Below are 27,289 nucleotides of genomic sequence, written 5' to 3'. Positions count from 1 at the left end.
TGCTATTTTATTTTTCATGCAAAGTGAAATTTGTTAAACATTCACGGTTTTGGAAAGCATATGTAAAGGTCTTGAGTTTTCTGTTCTTTTCATAGATCTGTTTATTTAAGTAGCATGATCCTATCTATCATTGGAAGTATAGTAGAACAAAAGTATCTATCTAATTAAATCTTATCAGTCTATTCAGGAATTTATACTGTGTTCATCACCTTGGTATGTACAGGAGATTTTTGTAGAAGGAAAATGGGGCACCTGAGATTAAATGAGTGTTAGATGATGAAAGATAAGGGTTAAAACTTTTATGATTACAGTACTAACATTTCTTCTCTGTCATCAACTCTCTGATATTTTAGCATTTCAGAAAGAAAGAAAGAAAGATAGATTACACTATGTGGCACCTAGATATTTGGTATTGTGTAGTAAATGTGGTGAGGGCTCTTTGATTTATTACCTAAAGATATTAATAATTGCAATATCTTTAATCTTAGATCTTATAATAACAACTTTAATAATAAACAATAAACAACAACAATAATAATTAATAATAATAAGATAATGCTTTCCAATGCCTGTAAAAGATCTAGCAAATATTTTTGGTTAACACTACGCAATACTACAACATGGCTGGCATTGCAGGATCACAGGAACTGGCATTTTCACTAAAGTACCTGTACTTGTGAATCGCGGAATTCTTCAGTTTCTTAACTCTGTGAAAACCCTTTTCAAACAATATTTTTAAAGTGTTAGAATATTTGTGTCTTTTCGATTTTTTTATGACAGATCCTAAATATCTTACAAGGAAATGTGAAAATGTTCATAGCACATAGCACTTAAAAGAATACATAGCAAGCTACCATCCATGGAAAATTTAAAGGGAGAAAGTTTCCATGCAATCACTACTTGTGCAATATTATCAATGTTAGCTCAGAGCTCAGTTCTCCTGCTGTTGAAGTCAATGTCGCAATCCCTGCAGACTGCATGGGAGCAGGAGCTGACCCTTGCTTTGTCCCAGGATGATCTCCTTCGATTAAAAGAAAGTTAGATCAGTTTCTTGTTTAACATAATTAAATATATGCGTTAATAATAAATCAACAGAATTTCATCCAGTATAGTCAAGCCCCTTTCATTTTCATAGCAAGCTAGCAGAAGGTACTTGCTATTGATATTTCCCCCTCCTACTTTTTTTGAAACTACAACAAAAAACAAACAATCAAAAACCAACCCGACCGATAAACACTTCAGTGATTTTATGAAAGTCCAAACTGAGGGCTAGCTTTTTCTCTTGCATAAGTGTGCAGAACAGCTCTTGAAGCCAGTGAGAGCTGTAGGCCTGTATTTGAAGGCAGAATTTGGCCCATAATTTGTTGTTTGTATAAATTAGTGGCCAAGACAAATCTAAATGGTGTTAAAGAGGTTGGGGCAGGTGCTGAGCTGTTGTCAATTGTTGCAGCTCCATGAAAGCGAATAGAGTTACACTGATTTATGCCCTCTGAGAACCTGGCCTCTTGTCATGTTTCCCACTGAAATCCCAGAAAAGTTCCTCGTGATTGCCTCCCTGCAAAACGGGTTCATTAACATCTTGGTTCTCAACTCCTCACTGAATCAACCTAGGCAGCAAAGTGGATTGGAGTAGGTTAATTTTGTGCACAAGATGTTGCAAGGCTTCTTAGCCCAGTTTCCTGTGATGATACATATCTCCTTTTGTTTTCCTGGCCAGATCATTCTGGTTCAGAGAAGTAAATAGAACAACAGGAATAATCCAGTTCCACAGGTCCTAAATGAATGATGTATACTTAATTCAATCTTTATTATTCTACCTGTGCCAGTGAATATTCTCCTTGCTGCTGGGTAAGCCCAGATGTACACCATCTGCTTGTCTGATGATCTTTGACATGATTGAGAGGCCACCAAAAATACCTGGTGATCTCATACCTTGTAACTGACTGGTATAAAAGGAGAAGATGTTAATAATCAAACACCTTAAACTTTTGCTGGACACATTTTCAAAGTAAACTCCACCCAGCCTCTAAAACTGCATGCGTCTAAGCTTTCGCATGTAGATTTGTATTCAGCCAAATTTTTGCATACATAAATTTTTAAATGCAAAATATTGTAGAATCTGCTTTGGACGGTGCTTTTGAAAATCTGACCCTGTAATTCTACCTCCATATGCTTTGTAAGAGCTCTACTTCTGAGCCTGCCCAGTCTGCTATTGTAGCTGCCTACATCTTGAATTCCTGTCAACCATAGTCATGGGGTCTTATGGCCAAATAGGTTGTTATTTTCCTTAGAACTAACTTTCCCATTTTCGTACCTGAAAGAAAACTCACACCTTTTAGAAATGGGTAGAATATCAGCCTATATACCTCATTGGGCAATTCAGAAAGAGCCTGACCCTGCATGGTGCTGAGTGCCTCCTGCCAAGTGCTGAAGTCAATAGAAACTGAAGTCACTCAGCACCTTATAGGATCAAGCTATAAACTGGAGCACTGACCTCCACTGGGCTAATACTGTGTACATAGTCTGACCCGGATCCACAGCTGTTGTAAAATGATGTAGTCTACTGAAATCAGTGGAGCTAAGCAGAGGGTTACATCTGCTGGGGCTCTGGTCCTCTGTGTCCAGTCAGTGGGTTGTGCTTATTGTCTCCATTTTTCTAAATGTGCTTGAGCAGGTACTTTTGATTTTTGTCTTTTTTTAAATTTACAGCATTAGAATAGATGTTCAGTGCTACCCTCTTTCATAGCTCATAGATGTGGTTTATCAGCATGGCAAAAAAAAGTATGAAAAGGTCAGTTCAAGTGTAGGAAAGACAGGAGATCTGTACAAATTAGATGTTTCTAAGGGTGAACTAATTGGTAGCATGGTTAAAATGGCATTCATAACACACAATATAGAGAAATGATCATATCTACTTTTAAAAGCCTGTAGATTCTTCCTTTGCCAGAAGGATTAGCTCTACCTTCTTATTCATTGGCTTTATGGTAGGGTGTTTTTTCATGGTAGAAAGTAATTTGGGCACAGTGCCGACAGGGTCCAGACTTGTATCCCTCACTGTATCACTACTACATATGGAAAAATCTGGACCTGAAAATGTTGCCACATACATGGCAACAGCCAGAATAACAATACAGGCAACATATATACCTTATAAACAATCTGGTAAAAAAATACCGAGTTAAGGTCTACCCAAATATTTTCAGTTTTATTTATTCAACCCAAACCTTATAAATCAATTGTATTTTTTTCCTTAATAGAATTACTGACTGAGCTTAAAAAGAAAAGGAGGACTTGTGGCACTTTAGAGACTAACAAATTTATTTGAGCAAAAGCTTTCGTGAGCTACAGCTCACTTCATCGGATGCATGTATCCGATGAAGTGAGCTGTAGCTCACGAAAGCTGATGCTCCAATAAATTTGTTAGTCTCTAAGGTGCCACAAGTCCTCCTTTTCTTTTTGCGGATACAGACTAACCCGGCTGCTACTCTGACACCTGACTAAGCTTAGTAGAGAGAATTAAAAAAAAACCTAACCTTTCATGAAGAACCCCGAGAGGTGGTCTACACTTAATGGTCAGAAATCTCGGTACATTTTACAAAGGCTACAGTGATATGGTCCCTTTGATTTTGCTTGAAAACTAGCATTTTTTTGATCCCCTGATCTGTTTGTCCATATGCTGGTATGCAACCATGAAAAATCCTCCATCTTGCTTGCAACACACATCTCAACCAGTCTGTAATTACATTAATCTTTTCCTTCAATCATCTCTTGTCCTGGTTCAGCACGTTCAGATTTTTCACTGAACTTTTGTGTCAATATCAAAATCTTGAACCAAAAGCAGCACATCTGTGGGTTCTTAAATGTGGTGTTCTAATGCTAGCTTGAGTGTCAAGAATTAGAGAACTATCAGGAAACAGTCATGATTGAATTCAAATTTTCCAGTGTATTTATGGTCTGTTTGGTCAACCTACTGAGTGACATTTAATTACAGGACTTCTTTACAGCACTCCAGGTAAGCTACCTAACAAAGCACAATGAAGGTAGGAAATCCCAACAATACTTTGTAGGAGTTGGAAAATGACAGAACTGCTTTCAAGTTTCCAACTGTGAGAGTCTAGTCATAATAACAGAGTTGCAGAAGCACTTGTCCTCTCATTTGCCATGAATGATATGTGTGCTAGCGCAAGGTGCTTTAAAATAATTTGACTCCTTGTTCACTCTCACTTTTGTAACCAGGTTCTTGAATATTCCAATGAATACAGAAGCCAAAGTAGATAGAAATAAAAATGCATTATTCAAAAAAGCTTATTGTTAGCTTTTCTAGCCCAAGTTTACTATAATGTATAGGCTGTTAGTACAGGTGAATGCTTGGAATACCTAGGATACATACATATTGTGTGTCACACCTTTTTGTGTACACTAACTGACAGTTTACATATACTGCATTGAATTAGACTGTTATGCAAAATTATGCAATCCTCCCTGGGAGCAATGCTCTTATACATTTGACCAAAGTTGCAACACTAATCAGGACTTGTGTACCTTTGACTACTTACTTTTTAATATTTTTAAATATGTGTATTTTACAGCAAAGCCTTTTGCAGTTGATTTGCTCATATAATATGAAGAGCTGTATATTTTCCTACCTGTACATATTAAGTGGTTACTAGCTATTTTATTACAATACATTTAAACTCAATAGCAATGGAGACTTTACTAGATGCTTAACTAATTTATTGTGGCAATGTGGTATTTAGACCACTGATTGTCTGCCAGTACAGTTAAAAGAAATTAGAGACACCATCATTGCTAAATCACTTTACCATTCAAAGAAGAACTGTAAACATATGCATTCATTTAATTATAATAGTGCCAATTATAAGAGAAATTGTAATGCTGAGAGCAGTGGCTTTTATGTAATCATAATAATGGCATGTATTTATCTTGGTTTGGCAAGTTAGGCCTTTCTTTAATAGTTGGCTTTGCCTGAATAGAATGTGGTTTGCTGAAACCAACAATAACCCCCACACCCTTCCATTTGTTATTACGCAAATACTGAACAATAATCATATGGTATAAATGATTAATGTATGCATAGATTAGCAAGTATCTTTGAGGTTTAAAAAGTGTATTTACTTTCATTCTTCTGTTCGACTAAGCATATGGAACAATTAAATGTTCAAGTAGAAATTTCTTCTTTTTTTTCTTCTTTCTTCAGTAAAACTGAGAAATAAGCTCAGGGCCTGATTCTGTTTTCATTGAAGTCCACAGGAAATTTACCATCAACTTCATAGAAGCAGGCCCATTGTTTTTAAAACACTTTTTCTGTAGTTGTTTTGCCTTTTAAAACATGATTTCATATCCTGATTTCAAAATATTCTCCATATAAATACCATAAACTCATACTGGGTGTTTTGCACTGAATGCTGCAGACACTAAGTATAGGTCTCATTTGTAAGTGTAAAAAGAACATTCTAATTGTACTTACAAAGCTAAAATAATCTAATTAAAATATTGATTGAAATGCCTTTATTTAGTATAACCATTTATATTTGTCAAAATGTGTATGGGATTTATACGAATTCAAAAGACAAGTGGAAAAAAAAGTTAGGCATGTGTTTTTTTCAGTGAATAACAGTTATCGGTGCTTGATTTCTGTAGATCCCTATCGGCCCTTATTATATATAAAGCAAATGAAATCCTTCCTTTCTGAGACTCATTTAAAAGTGTCAAATATCACAGAGCTGATTTACAAGAAGGTTACATGGAGCAAAATGATGATATTTTATGGTATATTGACGCGAACAGCAACAAAATATTGACCTGGGGCCCCAGTAAATGTTACGAGTTTATAAAAGACTTGAAAGAGTTAAAAAATGCATTACTTGAAACTTGATATAAAAATTGTGGCCAAAGTAAGCAATGTGCTGGAGCACTTGATTATTCTTTTATCAATAAATAAGAGTGGCATACAGTTAATTTCAGCACTGTAATTGAGCAATGCATTCTGGGAAGCTGAAAAGCACTGTAAGATGAGGAAATGTTTTACAGACTAATCATGAGAAGAAAGGAGCCTTTCATAGCCCGTATGATGCTGTTGTCAGAGCTAAAGGCAGATAATGATTCAGTAATAATGGCACATTGTGGATATTTAAGCTGAAAAGATTGGGACAAAATGAGCAGACATTGTTGATTTGCTAACCTGAACAGTTTGTCTTTGGGCTCCAAAACCCATCTAAACTAAACATTTTATACTAAAAAGTTTTAAAATTCACAAACAAAGATATTTCTGGGACACTTGTATCAAAAATCAGTTCCGTTTTGTTTGTTCCAGTTACCTTTTTTCAGCTGTAATTGATAGTCATGATTTTTTTTTATTACTCTGTGAGCTGACAAAGTATAATGTGCTTCATACTGCGTAAATCTTCTTTCATTTAGGTGCCAGAAGAAATCATCTCAAAAGAAAATCAGTTTTAGTAATGATCTAAAATATTAAATATAAAATTGAGAGTGTCATATTGCAAATAAGTGGACTAATTTGCATTTTGGCTCCAGGGCATCGATAGTGCTATAAAGAGTCATGCAGTTGAATTTATGTACATTGTCTTTTTTCTTCATTAGTACATTTTGGATCTGTTAGTTGTCTTTCTTTAAACATCTGTTAAATGCAGCTTTATAAAGCCATACTTTCCCATATGTTTGGGAATGTTACCAAAAGCCTGGAGCCTTGGCCTCCTGAACACTGCTTCATTTCAGAGGAAAAGGTAGATGAGCTCCGAGGGCCAGATCCTGCTTTTAACAGTCAATGGTCAAGCTTCCAGTGATTTCAGTATGTGCTGGAGCAGCCCCTAAAACATTTAAGGCCCAACCCTGGTAGGAATTGAGAACTTGCAACTTCCACTGCCTTTAGGTAATGGTTTTAAATAAATGTGTTTAAAGGCTTTTTTCATTTGGTCTTTAGGAAAAAGCCCAATTTTAGCAGACAACGGTGTGATGTGAGAACATTTGGCCAAATCCTGCTTTCCAAATTACTCCCATGAATAATGCCAGTGAATCCAGTATTACCGCTTGTCTGAGTAAGAGATGGAGGAACTGACCCTTTATTTTGTGCATATGAAGTGTATACACACGCAACCATGCATTAATTTATTATCATCTCTGTGATGACGTAAATAATTCCAGGACTGGTATTTCCTTTGTAAATACACTTTTCATGTGCCGTTTTACACAAGGGATAAAATGAAACATACTTCTAATGGCTATCCAAATGTGTGTTTTTTCCCTTGAGAAAAATATTTATAATAAATAACTTCAAAATTTAAATAAAAATATATCTTTAAAAAAGTTTTTGTTCTGAGCATTCCATAAAAAATTATGTTGTGTGTGTACAGTAACAATCATTTGGATCCATATGTTTTAAATCTGTGTATTTACTAAACTAAATTTTATTTTAGAACATTTTAAAAATATATTTTTATTATTAATTTTTTTACAAAGTTCTATATATAGTAAAGGATTTTAAAAACACGGGGCTACGTCCTCAGCTGGTATAAATTGGTTTTAACTCTTCTGGCTCACAGTACATGGAGAAGCTGAACACCAGGAGTGTTGTAAAAAAAGGATGAAGTGCAATTCACCATGGTCTCCAAGGCCCCAATCCTGCAAACATGGACACGCTTAACTTTACTACCTTGAGTAGGCCTGGTCATGGTAGCAAAGCTAAGCATGTGTGTAGTGTTTGCAGCATTGGGACCCAAGCAGGGAGCTTGTAGAGTCCAAAGGGAAAAGAAGACAGAGGGTGATGGTTAGCAGCAAAAATGTTCCACAGTCCAAGGCATACACTTGCAACTCTAGTGAACGGTGAAGTTTGTTATCCACACTACATTCTAATGGAAACAGGTACTCTAACACAATTCAAAAATGAACATTGATACAACTATATGACTGATCTGCCAACAACATTAAATATACACAGATCGAGCTGCTGTTAGAAGCTGAGTGGCTCCTTCCAGGGGCCGGGTGCCGTCAGCTTCTTTTGAGTTCACTGGGAGTTCGGGGTGATCAGGCTCCATATTTTTAGCCACAGAAGGAGTACGTTAATTGAGAGACTATTTTCAAGACATTTGCACAGTTACTAACAAGAATGGCTCATTTGAACCTTCACTGCTTGGGTCCTCTTAGTGACTGCCAGTCTTTTTTCTAGGAAATTTTCCCCGTATTGTCTCAGAATATATTGGATGTCAGTTGTCTGACTCTCAGTTTGGTAGGGTATAACATGGCTATATCAATTTTCTTTAGCAAAAATCCTAAACTCTGTGCAGTGCTGTGGTTTTGGTTTGCACTGTCTCATGCAAACTTTTTCTTTCATTTTGATTCATGTGGCTTGTACACCTTGAATTTCACATTGAGTTTTCAGTTTAAACAAATCCCCAAACAAAAACAAAAGTCAGGTTAAATCACTGAGTTTCACCAGACCACTAGTGTTTACATCTAGGGACAGGTAATTCTATTCCCTTCTTAGAGAATCAAGAGAAAATTTTGATTTTTTCCTTGTGAAGCTCAGCAGTCTTTCTCTCTCTCTCTCGCTCTCACATGGGTTCGAGGTGCAAAATTCAGATGTAGATCCAGATTTCAAAAAACTCAAAACTCAGTGCTGTTAGGAGGAGTTTGATTTGACCCACTCTAAAGATAGACAGCTGGATCCTTAGCTGATGTAAATTGGTGTCGCTCCATTGGCATAGCTCCATTGACTTCAGTGAGGATCTGGTCCAGGGGTTGTTTGCAAATTCCAATCAGATCTGAATTCAGGTTTTTAATATTCTCAAAGGTTGGGTGTGATTTGATTTGGGGTTTGGTTTGGGCCCATATCTACTTTCTATTAGCTGAAAGCACATCAGAATATCGCCAGGTTCATCCACACCACTGTTCCTTTTTTACTTGTATGATAAAGATACATAAAGAGAAATGGATTTGTCCTCCATATTAATATTGAGGACTCTTGCCAAGGCTTTATTTCAAAATACAGTGGTATATGCACCTTGCTTCTCAGCAGAGAAATCCAAGACACAGAAGTTTGGCCTTCGCTTGATTCTCCATAATCTGCAATCCACTCTACCAAGGTAAAGTTCTTAATTCTCCATCTGTCAAAGGACTTGTCTAATAGTGCATCTTACAAACAGTAATCCCTGATCTGCTTGTCCCACCTCCTTCCTTGATCCATCTAGGCCCTCCTGGTTTGCTGAGAATACTTCAAATGTTGCCCTTGGAAGAGGACAGAGTTGTCTGGAGCTTATCCAACTTGGCGTGGGGATGTTCTAATAAAACTCTAAGTGATTCTCCTTGCCAATGAGGAAGGAGATGAGGAAGATGAAGGAAAGGATGGCACCAAGGTCATCTCATTCTGTCCCGCAGCATGCAATTTTTGGGAAAGTCACTTTTATCCCCCTAATTCTTACTCTTGACTGCTGATGATCATAATAATAATACTTGGCATTTATATAGCACTTTCTTCATCTTCCAGGTTCTTTTACAAACACTAAGTAATGAATTAATCTTCACAACATACATGTGTAACAGGCAAATATTGCCATGTCACAATTAGGGAAACTGAGGCAGAGAGATTATATCAATATACATTATCGATATTATGGTAGCTCCTAGGGCCCTGACTGAGATGAGGGCTGCATTGTGCCTTGGCACTGTAAAAATACACAGTAAGAGACATTTCCTGCCCTGAAGATTTTATAATCTAAATAGACAAGGCAGTCAAAGAATAGGAGACAGGAAGTATTATTAGCCCCATTTTACAGAACTAAGGCACACAGCGATTAAGTGATTTACCCAAGGGCACACACAAAGTCTATGTCAAATTGTGGATTTAAAACCCAAATCTCCCGAGTCCTATTCCAATGCTTTAGCTATAAAATCATCCATTCTCTCACAGATTAATAGCATAAGGCTCAGATCACTAGATCATACTAGCACTATTAGACCACACATTTGCCTTTCAAAGGCTTCTTAATAAGACATCCTGTTGAATGAAAACATTAAAATATCATTTTAGATACTACAGTGATGGACGCTATAAAAAAATGTACCACAGAGATATTAGATTAGGGTAAGATGTTCCAAGATGGCAAGGACCTCCTTAAAAAAAAAAAAAAAAAATCCAATCAACCAGATGTAACTGAGTTAAGCTTGCTCCCTTTTTGAACAGTATTTTAATTCTGAGCAACCGCGGTTAAAGTCCATCAAAGTAAAATTAATTTTGTGATTTAGATTACCGTAAATCACTGTTCAGATATTCCAGTGTCCTATTTTTGACACAAAAAGCATTTTTAATGGAAAAAGGGCAAGCAAGCTATAGTCAGAATTCATGGTTTTTTTATAACTGAGGAGGGTGTTTCTTCATGTCCAACTTGGCTTTTACTATTTGAGACCCAAGTTCAACAAAGCACTTGAGCACATACCTAACTTTAAATATATGTTTATGTCCCATTGACTTCAGTTTGACTGGAATTTACCTTTGCCATGGACTTTTGCTTATGGACCTGTGAGATGTAAGCACATGCTTAGAATTAAGCATGTACTTTAGTGCTTTTCCCAAAGCTGTTGTGAATGTTTAATGGAGTATTTACACCATGAATAGTATAGGCACCTGTGCTTCAACACCCATGATTAAACAGATATTTGTGTTGTAATGCATACTAGGTGCTTTTGTGTTAATGGATTACTCAAGTGAAGTTTTTGAACGCTCATTTTCAATAGAACTTCTTTTTTAAATTGTAAGTGAAGGGAATATTCAAAAATAAAATTATATTCAATAAAGACAAGTGTCTGCTTAAAGCTACACTAACTAGGAACAGGTTTCAGAGTAGCAGCCGTGTTAGTCTATATCCGTAAAAAGAAAAGGAGGACTTGTGGCACCTTAGAGACTAACAAATGTGTTAGAGCATAAGCTTTCGTGAGCTACAGCTCACCTCATCGGATGCATACAGTGGAAATCTCCCCACTATATTTTCCACTGTATGCATCTGATGAAGTGAGCTGTAGCTCACGAAAGCTTATGCTCTAATAAATTTGTTCGTCTCTAAGGTGCCACAAGTCCTCCTTTTCTTTTTACTAACTAGGAAAACTGGAATGAAAGCTGAACATCTGCCCTTAGCTCATAGGTGATGGTAGTGGCAGAAGACACTTGTTAATGTGCACCTCAAATGCCTGGATCCTTTATGAGGTTTAGGTTGGATATTAGGAAAAACTTTTTCACTAGGAGGGTGGTGAAACACTAGAATGCGTTACCTAGGGAGGTGGTAGAATCTCCTTCCTTGGAACTTTTTAAGGTCAGGCTTGACAAAGCCCTGGCTGGGATGATTTGATTGGGGATTGGTCCTGCTTTGAGCAGGGGGTTGGACTAGATGACCTCCTGAGGTCCCTTCCAACCCTGATAATCTATGATTCTATGATTCTATGTAAATAGGAACTGTGCTGTGGTAACTTCTTGCATATTGTGATGTGTGTTTCTCCCTTGAAGTGATTTTAGTTTCGTATGTGAATAAAAGCTAGCATGTTTGATACTTTCAGGAGTTTAAAAAGTAAGGACAGATCAACTCAAGAAGGAAAAAGCCATGGGAGGAAACCTTTATTTAAAAGTAAATTTAAAAAAAGAGAAATGGTTTATTTTAACATTTCTTTCTTTAAAATAAAAAAAGGTGAAGTTGGTTGAATTTGGGGAAAAATTGCATTTAACACTTGGATGCACTTTGCTCTAAAATGAATGCTTGCTCAAGAGTTTATGAAGGCTTCATGGGAAGAGCAAAGCAATCTAAGCCATATGTATTGGGCAGACTGCCAGTTGTTTGCCAATATGCCCAGGCCACCTGGATATATATGCAGCCAACTATGCCATTCTGACTAGCCAGCTTTAACCTTCAGACTGCTGCTATTTCAGCTCTTATGAAACTCCAAAGATCTCCAAAGTGCATTCCATTTCTCCCATGCCAGTAGTTTATGTGCATCCAGACAGGCTGTACGGGTACACTGACCAGACAGCTCACAGCACCCATTTTGAACGAGCTCTTCTTTTGTCTAGAGAGCAGTTTAATAGTGTTGAACCAGGGCCATAAGATGAGTCTGGAGATAGCAGACTGAAACCTTTACCCATCTGCCATAGACAGACACTTCGACTGACAAGCCACAGTTTTACTCCCAAGTCTGGGGAAACACTGTTTTATAAGTATAGTTTATCAAGATTTTGTGTAACATAGTTTGCCACAGTAACTTTCTTAACTGAATATTTTCACGAAATTTAAAAGAACTGAAGCATTTATTGTAACTCAGGCATTAACAGCACGTGGTTGCATTATATGAGGTAATTTATTGAAATGTTTATTCATTAAATTTCACTTGCAACCAAAAGTACCTCAATAGTCTGTTAACCTTTAGTTAAATTCTGTGTCATGGACAAAGCCTGAAACTAGTACAGTATCTGTGGCAGTATTGTAACATCTAGGTGATATCAGATACAGTGAAGTTATTCTAAATATTGAAACTAATGGAGAAAAAAGATTATGTTCAACTCGGTAAACAAAGCATGGGAAGTTTTAGTGTAAGGAACAGCAAAATTTTAAATTTGGCCTATCTGAGGTGATAGTCATGCACCACAGATTAATTGTCCTTTACCTGAATAAAAAGCAGCTCTGGCAGTTTAGCATGGAGACTTTCCTTCTCTGTATAGCTTTTAATTAATGCATTTCTAATTGTTATTATATTTTGAGGGTTGGGGGTGCAATCAAGCCTATGTGTTACATATCTGTTTCAGTTTAGAGAGATACATGCAAATGTTTTATTTGTGGAAGTAAATGAGAGCAGGGTAGACATCTAGCTACCTGATTGCACCACAGATCATCTGCCAGTGGAAAAACGGAACGATGTTTATTTGCATAAAACTGTAGGTTCAAAAAGGAGCCAAAGTTAAGGCCCTTTTAAAAATAAGGCCTTTAATGAAGCTGGACCAAGTCTGTAGCTAAACTCAAACCAGGCAACTGTACATGTACCAGGGTTTCAGGATGAAAGTTTGTCACTGTTCTACTGCACATTGCTGTCATTGCGACAAGAAGCTATGCTAGTCCCCTCTAACACTTGTACCCTTGCTTTGTTCCCAACATCCAGCTGATGAAAACTGGCTGAGATCACATGTGGAGCCCATCTGCTCTGCTGCGTAATCCACCAAGGCTTGCTGTTGAGCTGAGTGACCCACTCTTCCTCCCTAAAGGGGTTGAGCCACATTGCTTTTGGCCCGAGGGGGTGGCATTGTAATTTTTGGTGAAAATTCATACTAAAACCTTGGCGGCTGACACATTTTTGGGACTCTGATTTGTCTTCTCCTTGTAAGATACATATTGCAGATTTGTCGTTTATTAGTGGAGAAAAACACGGTTGCAAATGCACAAAGACAAGACATACAGTGATAGGGAAAGGGTCCCATTGAGTTTTACTGTCTGTCAGGTGAGATGCAGCTGAAGCCAACCCCATCTTTGCTATCCTCGCCTGGTGTGGCTGTCAGCGTAGGTAGCTGTGGCTAGGATGGAGGAAGAAGTGCAGAAATGGAGACAGGTGGTGAAACTGAAGGTTTAAAAGGGGTGATACACTTACAATTCACAAGTTTTGCCTTTAAATGTTCATTGATCCCTTCTGTGCCTAATGTGCTAATATATATTTGCTTACATCTATGTCTACATAAATATATACATCACATTTTTCACTACAGTATTTGTTTAGTCAGTGAGCCACAATGTATCGGTCTACAGTGCTCTTTCTGTGACATTTAATCTTAATAATAGATTTAAGGCACCACTCTAATACCTTGCCTTAATCATATGGTTCTTCTATCAGTCAGTGTTTATTATCTAATATTTCCCTGTGGTGTGTGTGTATGAGAGAGAGATAATTCTTTTTTCATTTTATTTATTTGGACCTGATTTTCTTTTCAGATATGGCCATGCCAAAGTGGGTGCAATATACAATACTATCCTGAATGGAACAGGTTCTTCATTCTTCTGTCACTTTTGCCTATGCTTTCCCTTTCTTCTGACCAAATTCCCCTTCCCTCATCCATCCATATTTGCAAAAGGGAGGGGCCTATTACATGTCAGCTGCACTCCCATCCGTATATTAGGAAGAACATAGGCTCAGTTTCCCTTTTCATGCACACATGGGACTCCCAGTTGTGTTAATGTTCCACGCATGACTCAGGGGGAAAATGGACCTGAAATCTTTCTTACAGGTAATAACAAAGCTCTCATTCACATGGCTTTCGTTGAAAAATTGAATCTACTCTCCTTTTTTACTCCCTTCCCTCCCTTCCTCTCCCCTCCGCCCCCCAAAGTTCTAGTATGCTGGTCACAAGTACAAACAAAGGGAACGGATTTCCTTTGTCTGATGACAGTTACAGTCACAAAATGACCTCAGACTCCCCTCTAATGATAATATGCATTCCTATTTCCAGTCTTTGTCAGGGGAACTATGGGTGTGAATACAAAGCAAAGAAACAGGGCTCAGGCTCCGGGGCTGTTTCATTGCTGTGTAAACTTCTTGGCTCAGGGTGGAGCCCAGACTCTGGGACCCTCCCACCTTACAGGTGGAATCCGGTCCACTCACCTCTCAACATCCAGCAGGTTCTGGGCAGCTCCTCAGCAATTTCTGTTCCAATCTGTGTAGCTCTTGCTCCTCTGCCTTCCCCATATGGGGTCTCCTGGTGAGAGTATAGGTGTAAGTCTGGATCCAGTGCCCCCTTCACTCAACTTTGTAAAGACTTTAAAGAGACACTGTCAGCTTGAAATAACAGCCCTGAAAGTTCTGTACCTACAAGTGACCTCTAAGACAAGAACAGAAAAAGGCTGAAGAACATTTTCCCTGGGTTTGCAAATTGTTTATTTTGTGTACTTGCGCATCAGTGAGTTTCACGGTGGTGTTGATGGTGTACACCCTGGCATAGGCTCGGCAAGGATTTTTACCAGTTACAGCTACAGTTCGTAGGTGTGTGCACAAAAAGAGAGGGACTGGGGAGTAGAGTTGGGTGGTGGTGTGCTTCAGACCCTTACTAATATAAACTGGGGAGCAGAGAAACTCTGATTTTTTTCTTTTGTTTTAAAAAAAAGTCAGAACATACTACTGATCAGAAAAAATTGATTTAACTATTCAGTTATTAACAATTAAAAAGCTCAAGTTGACATTGTCACTTTAAGAGGCCAAATTGAGGCAGCCCTGAAAATTTAGCCCATACAGAGAAGAAAGCAAAAGTTGCCTCTGAAAGGCAAAACAGACAAAGATGTGCTCAGAGCCTGCTTGTACTAGCATGTGAAGAACACACTGTAAGCTTTAAAGAGGGAGGAACCTAAGTGTATGGGCCTTTTCAGAAAACATTTCTGATCCTAGGTGAAAATCACATAGTAAAGGGGAATGAATCCTGCACTGTTGAACTCAAGGGGGCCAGGATTTCAACCCAGAAGTTTTGACACTAGATTTTAGACATTCCATTTAATAACTGACTCACTTCAGATTAACGCAGTAGGAATTCCCCTTATGAATAGTGTTACCCTTTTTTTTTTTTATCCTAAATCTAGTAACGTTTCTCTTGTCAAATTGGTAAATTCCTCCCTTCAGTTATTTTTCCAGTATTTTACAGCATACAACGGTAGATCAGTGGGAAGTGAACTGCCTTCAGACATGACTGTTTCAATCCAGGCAACTGTGCACTGAGGATGTGTCCTGTTGTGTTGAATTTCACCCCACCACAACACATCTTCAGACCATTGTGACATGAACTGATGTGGAACAGTTAATCATATCTGGTTGATGCACTACATCACAATGGTTCAAAACTTCAGCTCTTCCCTTGTGTATGGGAAGAGGTTATTTTTCTCTTCCCTGCTACCAAATGCTAACATATATACTAGTCAGGACAGATAAACAGAAGAGTCGATTAAGGGGAGTAGTCTTGATAAGCAGGTGTGAAATTCAGATTGTGACTTCAGGGGAACTCTGAAAGGAGGCTGGTTAGTTGAGTGCCAAACACATGATACAATCTGTCTTTGCATAAAGCAGACAATGGACCAGATTCTGACTTTGTTTATGCTGGAGTAATTCAGGAGTAGATCCACTGGCTGGTGTGATACCAATGTCACTGAGCATAGACTGAGTAGCTCCTATGATATTTTTAACTGGAGGTTTTGTGCTCTGCTTGAATGAGTGAACATTATTGTAGCACCTCTGCTGTGGTTATGAATATATTGGGCGCTGAGGTTTAAGAAATGACAAAATCCCAAATCACCTGGATTATGCATTACTTGGGCTCCGATCCAGAACTGATCTCTGTATGATCTTAGGGGTATGCCCATGTCGAGCTCAATCCAGGATTGAGCCCCTGATCAGCTCCGAACTGATGTAAATTAGCGTGGCTCCACTGAGTAGAGCTAGGCTGGTTTATGTCAGCTGAGGGTCTAGTTCTAGAAGAGGGTGTGTGGTGTTTATGTCCAAAATAGGAGTCAGTGTTATAACTATAATCGTTTTGATGCCATCCTAAGATAAGAGCAGGGATGTTTTTAAAAATACTAATATAGGGTTAGTCTGATACAATTATTATTTAATGACAGTTCCTTTACAAGTTTGAATGTGTTGCCTTGAGACTTGGTCTTCGGTATGGCTCTTTCTGACTTTTATAAATCTGTTAATTTAAATAATATTCCAAGATAAATGAAGGAATTAAAAATGAAAATTATGGAAAAGAAAAAATAAAGCAAGACAGCTAGTGCAAACAGAAATTAATATTAATTTAATGCAGAATGTGAAAATGTATCAAAAGTGCTAATCAAATAGTTTAATGTAAAACAAAAACTAAAAATTGTATTTTTAGGAAGCAATATTTTCTGCATTAGCTTTCAGTCACTTTCACATAGGACTATATCAGTGCCAATTAAAATTCTATGACCATCACTATAACGACCCAATCAAAGTTATTTCTAACCTATATAACAACTTAAGTATAATTAACAAACTATATAATTTCTAGAGCTGCCCAAATAATTAAAAATATTTGACAAATAATTGATTCATGATTGAAAAAATGAATAAATTATTTGAAGAACTCCATAGAGCTAGTTGAATAATTAAAAATGTATTTGTGAATAATTGTTTAATTAATTGATGGAAAAATATATAGAATACATTATTGGAACATTAAGTCGAATATGATTTGACTCATATTAGTAGGCTTCAGTACTACAGAGTGCTGAGTACCTTCTGGTGACGATGGGAGTGGAGGGTGCTCAGCAGAATGCACTCTCAGGCTTTTAAATATTAGGGCCTTGTTTCAGTAAAGCACATAAACTGGAGCTTAAGTGCTTTGCTGAATCAGGGCCTGTGCCCACTCCTGCAAACACTTACATATGGTTAGCTGGGACCACTACTGTGCATAGAAGTACTTATGTCTGTATGTGTTTGCAGGATCAAAGCCCCGTTTGGTATGAAATTAATCTTTCCAAGCTATTATTACTAACATAGACATTGTTACACACAAAAGATTTCTTAATATATATATATCCAAATTTCAGCCCCCACATTCAGTGTATTCGCGATTTGAACTATTTAAACTGTTCTAATCTTTCCATATTAGGTATTTGCGCAGTAGCCTTAGTTTACAACCAACTATACACATAGATGTATTTCGTAAAATACCTCGCACCCTTATCTTCAGTAATGTGTTTTTTCTGGGTAAAATATACTCCATCTTCAAGGCTCTGTGTGCCTGATCCAAAGCCTATTGAAGTCAATTGGAGAAATCCAGCCCCGCACTCTGTGACCATTAGGTGACTGTCACCCTTCAACACAGTTCCTGTACAGGCTTTAGGTGATGTGTGGAGCACTTTGCTTTTGCCTTTGCAAACCACAGAATAATTATGCCCACAGTGTTGAAGGACAATATCAATCTCATGTGATATTTAAGCATTTTCTAGCTTCAAGTCACTTTACACACATGGCTGCTTTTAGTTATGTCTTTATACAATGATTAGTGAAGTTACTCGGGAAAACAATGAATTTCTTGATAATATACTGAGTTTTCAAGTTCTCATTAGTCTTAACAAAACCTGATAACTGACATACTGGAAGTGCTAATCATAAACTATAATTTTTTTACAGTAAGAGACACCCTTTCTAAGCAATGGTTAGTTCTTTCAGAGGAATATTGGTCAGTCTTTGAGATAAGAACATACAGCTGTCTGTTGGATTAGTTATCAGTGGCACCAGTATGTTGTTCAAACATGCAAGCCCCAGCTCTGGTTATGGTTCATGGTTGGAGTATATCATTTCAAGAAATAAGAAGCTTCAGTTTAAAGTGGTATTATAATGGTATTTTTAACACCACAGACTTCTGTGTGACAAAGAGATCATTAATGTCTGCCCACGTAGGAAAGTCTTGCTGGTGTTACCACATGGCATAGTCTTAAAGGGGGCCCTTCTTTAGACTTGGTTCTCTCCAGTTTTCCATCCAGGTGTCCATCAGCCCATGGTGAAGAAAAGGAAGTAAATATGTTCATGCTCCTTCTTTGATGAATAGTCTAATAGGTGATTTCATGACAAACGTTATCTTCTGCACTTTGAGGAAAATAGTCTGGAATCCACTGGCATAGAAGGAATGCTTCTTGTGTTACATGTCCATTGCCCAAAAGGAAAATATTAACATATGCTTGTGATTTTGACTATGTTAAGTCATTTTCTATTTGATAAGAGCTTGAGAATCTTTCCAGTGACCTCAGTGGGCTTTGCATCAGGCCCTAAATACCTCCTTTTCAGATATTTTCAGATAACCTGGTTAATAGTCATCTCTGAATTATGGTCAACTGTGATGCTGTCCAACTGGTAAAATCCCATTGTCTTTTTAAATTATCAACAATACGATTCCACTGCATAAACAAGTTATATTATCTTCTTTTGCCAATGGCAAACAAAGATAATAACAATATACATATGTATTGGGTATTAACACCATTATGTTTTCCTAGATGATAGATTTAATAGAATTTTCAGTGTCTACTGAGTACAAATATAACTTCCTAATTTTACTGAGTGGCTGTCTGTCAGTAAAATGATTTTGTGATCTTTAACAGAAATATTTTAAATACTGTATGTTGCCTATATAATAATTACAAGTTAATGAACATCTTAAAAGGAATACAATTAAACCCATATCACAGTGTTTTCATGCTCCTAACCATAATCAGTTCTGTATATTAAGGTAAAATCTCATTCCTACAGTAACAACATTATGATAACTTGTTAATAACATTATTCTGATTTTACAAACAAGACTTTGTTAATTAATTCTGGGAAATCCTATGGCCTGTGTTATACAGAAGGTCAGGCTCATAGTGTATGATCAGAGTGGGATCTTCTATTAGTCTATATTAGCTTTATGTTTTTGTTAGTAATTTATGGGACAGATATTAGAAAGTGTCTTCTAAAATTGCATCTGCAGCTTTTGTCCATGTAAAAGATTTGGGAATGTAAACTTACAGGTACAGTTTTACTTGCTAGGTTGAGGCCCCTATGAAAATTTAGCCCTACATTTTTTTTCTCTTGAATCTAAGCTGTTGGACTATAGTTTGGCAGTGGGATATTTCGAACCATGAGGGTAGATTTTCACATAATTTGGTCATTTCTCTCTTACTGCACACAGTTAGGATTCTTCAGTAAACAAATCATCACACTGGGGGAGGTGAGAGAAAGTAAAGAGAGTTGGATCTTGCTACAGCAATCTACTGTATGCAATCTACTGTATTAAAAGGATATTTAGCCCTGGTTATTCCAGCAGAAGCCCGCGTAGACCATGGGTTAGGACAAAGCTGTTGTGGTACAAGTTGGTTGGACCTCCCCCTTCTCTGAAAGGCCATGGAATAGTACGGCATTGGGTGGGTAGGGTGTCAGGAGACTGAGTGAGGACCAGGGTCCCAGTGAGTGTCTGAGACTGAGTGAGGGCCAGGGGCAGGCCAGGGACCCAGGAGACTGAGTGAGTCAATGTGTCCTCTATCAGCTGGGCTTCTATGAAGCTTCAAATGTGACTTAATTGCCCTAGTGGAACCCCTAAGGGAGGGTGGAGTGCCTGTCTGCATCTGGAACTGAATTCCCCTCCTTGTGCAGTGGCCTCTGCTGGCTCAGGAAGTCCCATCTTGCTCCCCCTTCTGTGCCAGCAAGAGTGAATGGAGTCCATTTGCTTTTCCAAAAGTACACTGTAATTTGCTGGGCCAAAATAGAACATGTAAGTGAAGCTTAGAAGTAATCTCTGCTTAAGCACTGACCCTGGCCATCAGATTTATGTGCTGGCTCCTGCTGTCCCATCATACACTAAAATACCCACGCCAGTGGGCAGTGTTTATGTAATGATGTCGTCTCATTTAAAAAAATATATGGTTGAATTTTGTATTTGTTGTTGAAAATCTCAGCAAAGACCTAGGACTTGATTCATTGGTGAAGTGGAGTGCAATCTGACTCTCTTGTATCACCAGAGGCAGCTGTTCCCCAGGGTCGATTCATTCCCTGAGGAGAGCAAGCATTGTTTTCCCTGTTGCACTTCTTGGGAATATCCAGTGTTCCAGTGAAAGATGCTCACCTCATGGATGCTGTCCCTGCCACCCACTTTCTGAGGTGCACTCATCAACTTGGTATCCTCTATTAGATTGAGAATTGTGGGTGTCTTGCAGTATGGCAGCCCCCCTTTGGGACAGACTCTCTGCTGCTGGAGGTTGGCAACTCAGGGCTTGTCTACACTGAAGCAGCTTTCTGCGCTCAAACTGCAGCTGTGTACATGCTGCCACGCCACTTTGTGCGCAGAAACTCCTCAGTTGCAGCCATGCAAAACACCCACCTTGACGAGAGTCGTAAGGCTATTTGCGCAGAGGCTCCAGCGCTTTATTGCCAGTGTAGACACTTGATTGCTTTCTGCGCTGTAATTGGCCTCCAGAGCTGGCCCATAATGCCTCAAGTGACCGCTCCGCTCGTTGTTTTGAACTCGGCTGCCCTGGAGACATGCGCCCCTCCCCTTTCAAAGCACCGTTTCTGACAGCTGTTGCGTGTTGTGCTGATCTGTGCTGGGATACAAAGCAAACTATTAACGTGGAATGCTTGTGCTGTTGAACACAGAGGCAGGTGTGCGTGTGTGTGTGTGTGAGAGAGAGAGAGAGAAAGAGATTGCTGTGCAGAGAGCCCAGGGAGGGAGGCGGGGGCTGATGTTGGGGTTTCCCCCTGCCTCAGGACTGGTTGCTTCCTGCCGTTGTCTGAACTTACAAGACAGCATACTGACCCTCTCTGTCCCCCCAAACACACTGTCTCTCTCCCCCTCTCCATACACACACACACTCCCTGTCACACACTCTTCCCCCTTCCCCCCACGGCAGTTGAAAAGCAGCTGGCAATGTAGTAGGATGCCCATAGAACAATGGCATTGGGAAACCTGCATCATGTGACGCTGTGCCTGCCCCATGAGGCATTGCAAACCCTTCTCAAAGCACCCTGCGGCCAGTTGCACAGTAGGATAGCTACCACAATGCACTGCTGTCTTTGCCGTTGCAAGAGCTGCTGGTGTGGATGCGCTCCAGTGTTGCACATGCAAAGCGGTTTAATTCCAGCGTTTTAATAAAAGTGGTATAACCTGTGGTGCAGAAACTTCCCAGTGTAGACATACCCTCATGCCATACCATATCATCAGGAACCTGGGAGTGAATAGAGCTCTCTCTGACAAGAAACAGCTGTAACAAGAAAATACAGCTGTAAAGTGAATGTAAAATGAAAAGTTGTAAAAAGTGTAATACATACAAAAGAAAGTTAAAACACACATAAGATTGGATCCAGCCACTCAAGACACAAAGGCCCCCTGCCCTATTCGCTCCTACACAGCTCTGTAAAAATGCCTGAGCTTCACAAAGGTGAACGCTGGAATACACGGCATGAAATACATAAAATAGATTTGACCTCAAAATCCATTAACATTGCGGATTAAATGTAGCAAATTATGGTCCCTGCACTGGTAGTTCAGTGTATTCACGTTTTTAACAGGAGAGGACCCTTCTGATTTTTGACAACAAACTCCTCATAGTTTTACACAAGACCTTTTGAGGTTTTTTAAAGTGCTTTGCTAACATTGTGACTTCCAGTGTAAAATATGCATTAGGACTTACACCCTGACCGTACTCTTTGTAAGTGAAAAAATAAGTGTTTCCCTGTGGCTGAGATTCAGCAGGCAAATGCATGGGACTCAGAAGCCTTCCTGAATTTTGAACTAGGGCCATACAATTTCCAAATTAAATACCCAACGTGCTACATAGGATCTGAGTATAATAAGCCTCAACAAACCTTAGGGTATTTGTTCTTAAATTATGAAGGAACAAAATCAAGCTGGTAACTTTTACTTTTTCAATTTTCACATAAAGTATTTGGCCAAAGCTGCCATTGGTTACGCTGATGTAAATCAGGAGTAACTCCAGAAGGGTTGCTTGGATTGACAATGGGGTGCATTTACTTTGTTGATGAAGAAATGGGGATGAAAAAGTGTTTGGCCTTTTAAAATAACTGAGTCTGTCTGCGTACTGTGTGTTATTTGGTATATTTAAATTCTCAACTCTTTCATATTAGCTATATTATTTTTTTTAAATCTATTTTAAACATGTTATTGCAATACATGCTGAAATATTTCTGAAGGCCAGGGTTAGAACTTGCCAGTTGGAAAAAGACAGTCTTAATTGCTGAAGTATGAAAGTCAGATGGCCTCAAATACCATCTGAAAAGATAACCATATTTTTTTCAGCTGTTGTGTAGCCTCCATATCTTACTGTCAAGAAGCTTCTTTTGGGACTGAGACAGGTCACGTTGGAAGTCAGTGGCTAATCAGCTCCCACTGCAGATTTGTCTGCCTTCAGCTTGAATTATCTTAGGCAGACATCCTGGCTAGCTGCAACACAAACGTCTGATGGCTTAAGCCTGAGAAGACCTGAGTTTGGCAGCCACTAAGTTAGAGATGAGGGGAAAAAAGAAATCCTATCTTTTCTGGTGCTTTTCCCTTCTTGGTTTCCCCACAAAAAATCAATAATGTGGTCGATAGTAGGTTTTGAGTTGTTCACTACATAATGGAGTTTTTTTCTGATGTAAACCTTGGGTGTCTGGGTTTCAGACATTATAAGGTGTCAGAGGAGGTTTGATAGCTGCCACAATTGTCCCAAGTTACATTTTATTTCCAGTGACAGCCTTTGTAATATGAGAAGAAAAGGAGTTCAGCAGTTATAAGTATAGATCATTTTTACACCATTTACAGTTTTTTTGTGGGTGAAAAGTTGTTCAGAAATGCATCATACTCTTTTTTAAATCTTACATTGAAAAAAATTCACTTGAGACAGTATTAAAGTCAATAGAACCAGTTTTTCAATAAACATTCCAAACTTTGTGTGAACTAGCCAGTGTGAGACTTCGTGAAACATTTATTTTCCTAATTTCCTTGAAAAAGATATTCAGAATATAATTATGTAGGTTGAACAATAGTCTTATTAATTAAATAATCCATTCAGGAAAACATTATTGTTTCTTTCCATCACTAGAGGTGTGTCAAGAGTAGCTGAACTAATAAGTATGTGATAGAATTGTTGTTACTTGTGTGTATACATACAACATACATTTTCTTTTTCATTAAGAGGTATGTGTCTAACAAGCTTAAGATTGGTGTAGCCATGTTGGTCCCAGGATATTAGAGAGAGAAAACGTAGGTGAGGTAATATCTTTTGATTGGACCAGCTTCCGTTGGTGAGAGAGACAAGCTTTTGAGCTTACACAGAACTCTTCTTCAGATCTGGGCTGACCTGAAGAAGAACTCTGGACACACGCTGGTCCAATAAAAGATATTAGGTAACCCACGTTGTCTCTCTAACAAGCTTAAGGACAGTTTGAGTTGACAGAGGTACTACAGTATGCAAATCTTTTCTATGTCCATTCACACAATCTGACTATTATTAGTGCAAGAGTCTTCTCCTTTATAGTTCCTTCATATGGCTTTGCCTTCTGGAATAGTAGTCCTGTATCTTTCTGCCTCTTCTATTCTCATCTCATTTCATCTGCAAACATGTATTTTCTCCCTTGCTTTTACCTACTAATTTCTCTCTTCTTCTGCTATTTTTATACCATAACTAAGTAACCACATTCGTTATCTCCCTAAAGCATATTAAAATACAGTTTGTATGAAATAATCTGTAAGATTCAAAGAGATTGGATGTTTATATGGGTAACAAGGATATCTTGAGTTATAGTTGTTAATGCAAATAAAAATGTATTGGAAGGGAGAGAGAACTTCATATTTCAGGGCTAAACCAATCTTGAACTATTACTGATTAGGATGAGACCTTCATGGGGGAGAGGTATGTAACTAACCACTCATCTGGCCACTTTCAGGTTCTTGCAGCTTCCTCTGGTGCTTCCTTTGGTGCCGGCCAATTTTGTAGACAGGATACTGATCTAGATAGACCACGAGTCTGATCCAGCATGATAGTTGCTATGTTCTTATGCTGTGCAAAATGAAGGACACATTCCTGCCAACCGTTTACTCATTGCTGTAATCCAATGAATAATGGTTTGCAGGATTGGACTCGAAAGTCGTTGTAAGAAGCAAATTCTTTCCTCAGATCCATGCATACAGCTCATGAATTGATTTCAATGGGAGTTGCACCTGAATAGCTAAAGGCATAACATGGCCTTTAAATATTTGGAAAGTATAATTTAGGCCTCCCAGTCCATCTTCTACTGAAGTCAATAGTAGTTTTGCCAGTGACTTCCATGGGAGTACATGATCTTGTAAACCCTCATTCAAGTGAATAGTCCCCTTGACTTTGGTGGGACTTTTGCTTGAATAATAATTGCAGAATTAGGTTTTAGTTGGAAGAGAGAATGGAAAACTTAAAATGGAAGATCTTAGAAAATTGTGACAATACAACATCTTTCATAGTACCAAAATGTACTATGTACATTTTTAAAGCATTGAAAATTCTGTTTGAATTGTATTTCAATATTTAGCCAATAATCTTTAAATACATGCATTTGAAGCAAGTATGTTACCCCAGTACACTTTTAGATATCAATCATGCTATATTAATTGAAAGGATTTGGTCTAATCTCATAAAGAAACAGGCAAACTCTTGGCTTTGCTTTAGAGAAAAAATATATCACTCATGTCATCCATTACTGTGCTATAATTATGGTAAGTGAAGCAGAACAGAATCGATGGAGCAATTTATCAATGCATTCCGAACTATTCTAGCACAACTGACGTCATGCAACTGCAGATACTGTCCTTCAATATAAAAAATATCCAGCAGTGTCAAGACTTTATTCTGATCCATTTCAGCATATTTTAATATTTAATGTTGTCATTTCAATTATGGTTTAATTAATTTATTTCATTTGCTATAAAATTGTATTCAATTAATTGGCTTTTTAAACTTTTCCCCCCTTAAATTAAAATTTCAAAAGGGCAAGGAAAAGAGTGAGGATAAAAATTCCAGTGATTATTTAATTCAGACTTCAAGGTAAAAAAAAACCTTAAACTTTAAAGTTTATGTTAATAGAGCATAAACTTGATCTTTTCTATGCCACTGTAAATTATTTCAAGATAAGAAGCAGTCTGTAATATGTGTGGTAAGCATTTCCAATGGGCATTTATCTTTCAATATTGAATACTTCCCCAAAATGTCATTTTAATACATGGATACTGTTTAGTATCTTCAAATATTTGCCTTTTCACGCACTCCAAGTGTTGGATTTTACCTGTGTCTTATCTTTTAAGTTTTATTCAAATAGACTTACAGAGTTAGAACTCATGCAGACTATACTTGTGTAAAACAGTCCTGGAGTTAGTATTGTTTGTTCTGTAAAAACACTCATTGCAAATTCCACATAAAGTTATTAAATATATTTACAGTACATTAAATATGAAAAATGAACTTGTTCAATAAGAGGATTGTTTAAAACATTGAGAGAATTGCAGTGAAAATGCCTTGCTCTATTCCCCCCACTTCCCCAATAGCAATACTAACATGATTCCCTGCGGGGTTATCTGTCCTGCTCTTGACTTAAGCATCTATCTGTTAAATTATTTTCCTAATTCTGGGCTAAAGTGTGTGTGACAACTGTGCCTTTCCTCGCATGGGCACAGAGCAGGGGTTCAGATTTTGGCACTGCCGAAGAGAGAGGCAATTGGTCTGAAAACAAACTGATATTGTGGGGTGTGCGAAGAAGAAAGGTCTTTGTTTACACATGACACCAAAATGAAAGATGTTACCTCACCCACCTTGTCTCACCAAAATTAGAATCTGTTAATAAAGTATGCCTATTTTAAAATAACCAGCTGCTTGAATATACATTTCCACTTCAAACATTTTTTTTTCCAGGAGAGAAGCACATGAAAAAGTTCACAAGAAAACAGAAACTGTTGCTCCTTGAAAGTAGCTTCTTTTATATAAAGCCATTTGTTTACTTGAAGGTATTTTATATAGTCTTGTTGCAAATCTTTATTTTTCTGCAGATGGATTTTTTTTAAACCAAAAAAAGAAGGATACTGTACTTTGATTCCAGCTAGAGTTTCCATGGCCTCATCAAACATTAACAAAAGGGAGAATGTATTCTGTATTTTGTAATTCTTGATCTGTCCCATATTACTGTACTGCCACAATAACAGCATTGCCTACTGTACTGTATATTAGTTTCTGGATAGTCGGTGTGGTTCTGTTTTTTGTGTCCTGTAGGTTTAGTTTCCTAATTGCTCTTGGAGCCTTTGTTTTTGAGTGAAAAGCCTGTTAAAGGGTTAAGGAGCATGCAGTCCGAACTTCCTTAGTGGAATGTGTTCTCTGCTAAGGAAATCAGAATGTCACTCAGTATTTAAAGATCTACTAGTAAACTGTTTTGTCGGATGGATTTATTAAGGGCGATTTTACCTGGTATCACATTGTATTGTTTAATTTGGGCTATATTTAACCAGCATTCTGTTTATACAGTGTCAGCGAGTTCTGAGAGCTTGCCAGGCAAATTCTCAAAATGGTTGCCAAGCTGTAAGATGGCTGCCAAGGTCTGAACACACAGAACAGGTCCAAAATGGTGACCAACTTCTTAGAATTTTCCTGTCGATTTCTTTCCCCCCCAAAATGAGGAAGATGCAGGACTTGGCTCCAGCCCCTTTGGCACTACGATTTATAGTGTCATCCAAAGATTCAAG

General features: G+C 38.0%; 1 protein-coding gene and 1 long non-coding RNA gene across 18 annotated transcripts in view; one reads left to right on the top strand and one right to left on the bottom strand.

Annotated features, from left to right (window-relative positions):
• NFIA (nuclear factor I A) overlaps window positions 1-27,289 on the top strand; it is a 466,574-nt gene that overhangs the window by 262,720 nt on the left and 176,565 nt on the right. The window lies entirely within an intron of this gene.
• Window positions 492-21,161, bottom strand: LOC119566985. Its single transcript, XR_005226618.2, has 3 exons — window positions 17,738-21,161; window positions 14,656-14,749; window positions 492-1,021 (listed from the first exon to the last, which is right to left on the bottom strand). It is a non-coding gene; the product is annotated as an uncharacterized LOC119566985 (long non-coding RNA).

Source organism: Chelonia mydas, chromosome 8 (assembly GCF_015237465.2).
Source record: "Chelonia mydas isolate rCheMyd1 chromosome 8, rCheMyd1.pri.v2, whole genome shotgun sequence".
Classification (NCBI taxonomy): Eukaryota; Metazoa; Chordata; order Testudines; family Cheloniidae; genus Chelonia; species Chelonia mydas.
This window is presented reverse-complemented; position numbering and strand designations above follow the sequence as displayed.